Source organism: Sinocyclocheilus anshuiensis, unplaced genomic scaffold (genome assembly GCF_001515605.1).
Source record: "Sinocyclocheilus anshuiensis isolate Anshui unplaced genomic scaffold, SAMN03320099.WGS_v1.1 scaffold288, whole genome shotgun sequence".
NCBI classification, from domain to species: domain Eukaryota; kingdom Metazoa; phylum Chordata; class Actinopteri; order Cypriniformes; family Cyprinidae; genus Sinocyclocheilus; species Sinocyclocheilus anshuiensis.
The window spans coordinates 76,299-81,628 of record NW_015558570.1 but is presented as its reverse complement, the minus strand read 5'-3'; the positions used below and the strand labels follow the sequence as shown (position 1 = coordinate 81,628).

Genomic DNA, 5,330 nt, shown 5'->3' with positions numbered 1-5,330 from the left:
TATATATATATATATATATATATATATATGTACTGTATATATACAGTATATATGTGACCTAGCCTATATATAGCCTAGCTTTATGTTTTTCTCCACTCGCACTCGCAGAAGCGCTGCAGGTGCGTGATGTGATATGATGACCATGTGAATCCTCATGTTCTGTTGTTTGCTGCTTTTTGCGCATGTAAAATGAATCCCCGGGAAGCTAATTGTTAGTATTTTTAACAGGTCACAGACACTTATCCTTTCTAATTTAATTCAATTCTAATTAAAAATAATCTTGTCGGTTAACGGTTAACAGTCGGTTAACGAGCGTCGGTTGTCGGTAAGGAAAAATAACCGAAATGAACATCCCTAAAACAGAATTGAACTGAATGGCAATTTATAGGATTCACTTCTGCATTTAAATTGGTTGTCACATGGTGCCTGGGTCAAAGTTGTTTATATGATTGAAGTATTTTATCTTCTGGTTATTTCCATTTCTCTCAGGTTTTTTGATTTGTTTGAGAAATATGGTGGCTATAAGACCGGAAAACTCAAGCTGAAAAAACCAAAACAGCTCCAGGTGGGTCTATTTTGAAGTACAAGTGATCTATGTGGTTAATTTATTTTTATGACAAGTGCTGCTTGTTCTGTAGATGCAAGAACCAACATAATATTTCAGTTTCATAACAGGTTTGCCTCCATCCTAATGATTTACTTTGTATAAGGCCAGGAATTTGAACCACAGGGTCAAAGGTCAAACAGGATTGAGCTGTCTTTTTTTAAGACAGATGTAGTGTTATGCCTGGAATGCTGCAGCCATGAGACCCATCAGCATGTCATGCACATGTGCATCTGTTGGGTTTTGTGTGAAAATGAACCGTGTGGACAGTTGATTTAGGCTTTGGCCCATTTGATCTTATCTGTGACAATGTGCAGTTGTGATTTGTACATCATTATGAAAACCTGAACACTTTATTTGATGTTTTACAGGAAGTGCTGGATATTGCTCGTCAGCTGTTGGCAGAACTGGTCCTACATAATGATTGTGAGATTGAGGAGAAGAAATCCAAACTAGAACAACTGAAGACGGTTCTGGAGATGTAAGTAAACTGTTCAAAAGTTCGATAGCTGTGAAACCAAACCCTCTGTTTCCAACCCTGTGAGTTTATGGAAAGCTACTGTACACACACCATCATCTCATCTCAATAATTTGTTAAACATGTTGGATTCCTTCTGTCTATTGTTTATGCCTCACTTCTCTTTTCACATCCTCGGGCACAAGGTCTTGCTGAAAGTATAATATTTTCCAGATATATATTGTATTTTTGATTAGCTTCACTAGTAGGCCCTCACGGAATGTGCACAAATGCTTGCATATTTTCTACACATTTTATCAGTTTAGCCAAAATGGAATAACTGGAATGAAAATAATTATCGGTTACTTTTAAAATTAAAATGTAAAATAAAATAAAAAAAAATAATAATATTATAAAATAATTTGAAATAAATATTTGAAATAAAATATTTAAAAAGTTGCAAGTAACGAGTTTGATGTACATGAAAATTTTGTTTTATTCTCAAATGTAACATCACTGTTAATGGTTACTAAATAAGCTAACCTCAATACATTTAATTTTAACTAGATATACATCAATATTTCAATTTTGCTCAATACAGAGAAGCCGATAATTAATTGTTCATGTTACAGTCAATACCGATAAATGGCGAATATTAAAATTCTGTACTTTTTTAAAATTTAATTAGATAAAAAATAGAAGGTATCACCACATTATAATGTACAACATGATATGCATTTTGAGATTTGCTGAAGTTTACATTTAACAGTTGTTTTTTTTTAATTATTAGATTTTTTTATAGGTTGACTTTATTTGCCCAAAGGTCAAAATGTAAAAATAGTGGAAATGAGCATGTACAATTAAATGTAAAATTAAATATCCAATATTGACCACTACCGATAAAAAAAAAAATCTCTAATATTGGCTGGTTAAAGATATGGTACCGATATGTTGTGTCTCCCTAGTTGTACCAGTGAAATTTAGGTGGGAGATTTAGTGTCTTTAGAAGGCAAAATCACAAAGGAAAATCAATTAGTAAAGTTTGCGGAATCAGCACAATCAGACTTGATGACACACACACAGCCAAAACTTACATTGCTGTCATATTTTCTAGTCTTAAACATTATGAATACTTATTTCAGGAGAAACCTGATATTTAATGAACAGCTGAATGTATGAAGTGTGACCTTGACTCATTTGCTTTCTTAGATGTCTTCATATGGATGAGTTTCTTAACTTCATTCCTTTTCTCTTTCTTCTCCTCTTTTTGTGTCCCTCTTTGTGTCCTGGCCGTTCTCTCCAAAGGGAATCCAGCCTGAATGATAATCAGTGCGCACCCTCTTATCCCCTGTCTCTTTAGAAAACAGGCAAAGTGGATCATAACCCTCATTAACCTGAGATCTTGTCCAAATTACTGACACTTTAATGAGGGCTCCAAAATTGACCGTACCTTGGAGATGAAACCCTTTTGCAATTCTGTGTGGCATCTGCATGCCATTCTGATAGTGTTTCTAATCTCTCACGTTCCCTCACTTTCTCCAGACCCCTCTCACCGAGTTGATTAGGTGCCTCAAATGAGGCACCTAATCAACACATTATCGGTTGTTCGGGGTCATAGATTTACTAGGAAACAGATGCCTGGGGAAGTGCTTTACTTTGGGATGATTAAACATAATGCAGAAGAGCAAGTTCACTCCAGAGTCAGTTTCTGGCCAGTGAGATGAAGAGCCACCTTTAGACCGGGTTTAGACAAAGTTGTATCAAATTAGAAATATTCTAAACTACAGATACACTGATATTACAATTCTGGCCGATATTAATGAGCCGAAAATTATTTAGATATTATGGGTGATAACTGATAATTGGCCAATATTAAAATTCTATTTTGTAAAAAAAAAAAAATGATAAAAAATGATTTCTAAATAATTAATATAAATAATTAGAATTATTAGTTTGAAATAAATATTACTATTATTTAACATTGTTTAAATAACAATAATATAAAATAAAAATCATATTAATAATCAATAATGGCCAATATATACAATATTAACATATACCAATAAATTCTCTAATATTGGCTGACAACCGATATGGTAATGATTAGGGATGTAGCGATTAACCGCGAGCCGGTTGAAAATCGATTTAAATATGTGACGTTTCAAATCAGTTGAGATGCTAAACAAATCAGATTCAGTTAGGGGTAGGAGTTTATATGAATGTATATCTGAGGGGAACTTACTGTCTTTCGATGGTATTTTTTCTTTTCATCTTGCCTCTGTGTAATGCATATTAAAGTTCATAAGTGCAGCGCTGCTTTGTTTACAGCGGAAACCAAAGAAACGCTTTAAGCGCCACCTGCTGGCAGAGAGTGAATCTGCGCCTCATTCAGCTCTGCTGTTTCTGTTTCATTATTTTTTATTTTTATATTTTATATTTTTTATGTATAGTTTCACAAAACTGAAGTCAAACCATTCTGTTTTTGCTTCAAATTTCGAAATTATACAATGTAATTTAGATTAAAAACTGCTCATGTTGCATGTATGCAGCATCTTTGTTTGGATCATGATTAAAACGCAGTGGTTGCCTCTAATTTTAAATGGAAAGAGCACAGACAAAGCCTTAGTTTGTTTATATGAAGAGATTTATTTTATTTGTGTTACTTATTTATTTGATTTGGGTCTTGTTTTAACATTTCAATTTAATTTTGTCATTTACATTTACATTATATTTAAATTTAGTCATTTAGCAGATGCTTTTATCCAAAGCGACTAACAAATGAGGACAATAGAAACAATCAAAACCAACAAAAGAGTAATAATTTACAAGTGCTATATTAGTATATTATTATAGTGCTATATTTCAATTTCACAAAAAAACGTACATTATTTTGTCCAAGCAATAATAAAATGACACATTTAATTTATAATTTGTCTTAAATCTCATTTTGTTAAAAAAAAAAAAAAACCGTGAATCGAATCTTGAAATCAAAATCGTGAATCGAATCGAATCGTGGGTTGGGTGAATCGTTACATCCCTAGTACTGATTTATTGTGCATCCTTTGTCTAAACCTGAAAACCTCAAGGTTGGACTGAAAAGAAATCATGTAAAAATGATTTTTTTGCTTCAATTTCTTATTTATTGTTCCCTAAATTTTTACACTATCGTTCGAAAGTTTGGGGTTGGTCAGATTATTAAATTTTTTGGAAAGAAGTCTCTTATGCTTACCAAGGTTGAATATATTTGATCAAAAATAAAGTAAAAACAGTAATTTTGTGAGAAATTGTTACAATTTAAAATAGCTGTTCTATTTAAATATATTTTAAAACGCAATTTATTCTTGTGATGTCAAAGCTGAATTTTCATGTGTCTTTCAAACGTCTTTACTGTCACTTAAATCACAATTTAAGGCATCCTTAAATTGTAAAAGTATTAATTTCTTTAAAAAAAAAGAGGTCTGACCGGCCCCAGACTTTTGAACATATTAATGCTTTATATTAAAGATATTTTAAAACATTTTTCATTAAATTATAGTATCCAACCATCCAGAATGACCCGCTCTCTGCTGTGTTGTGTAACCTAAAAACGTGACACTGTTGCAGATGCCATGTTTTATTCCTCCCAAAGCGTGTCATTCCTGTAGAGACTGTCCTGGTATGGCACAGATTAACCCCTGCCAGCTTGGGAAGGTCACTCGGATACATGTTTCCAGAAACATGGAGACAACAGAGCACCTGCTAGTGGTTTGAGCCCAGTGCTATGTTTGATGCGTGCTGTCTGTGTTGTTCAATGGGAGAATGCTCATTAAGAGGGGATGGTATGTTTTATGTCCCCCGCCCCATGTATTGTCTTTCAGGTATGGCCATTTCTCAGGGATCAACAGGAAGGTGCAGCTGACCTACCTGCCAAATGGGCAGCCCAAAGCATCCAGTGAGGAGGAAGGTATGTGTAATATGTATGTAATGTACAGTGGGTACGGAAAGTATTCAGACCCCCTTAAATTTTTCACTCTTTGTTATATTGCAGCCATTTGCTAAAATCATTTAAGTTAATTTTTTTTCCTCATTAATGTACACACAGCACCCCATATAACAAAGAGTGAAAAATTTAAGGGGGTCTGAATACTTTCCGTACCCACTGTATGTTGACTCAAATTAGCTGTTGCTGTTTTGTCACTTTTGACCTCTCTGTGTCTATGGCAGACGTTCTGAAGGAGTGTCCATCTCTACTGCTGGTGCTGAAGTGGGGTGGTGAGCTGCCGCCAGCGG

General features: G+C 34.0%; 1 pseudogene; it reads left to right on the top strand.

The window, feature by feature from the left end:
* Positions 1 to 5,330, top strand: part of LOC107679614 (inositol hexakisphosphate and diphosphoinositol-pentakisphosphate kinase 1-like) — a 41,460-nt pseudogene that overhangs the window by 14,992 nt on the left and 21,138 nt on the right.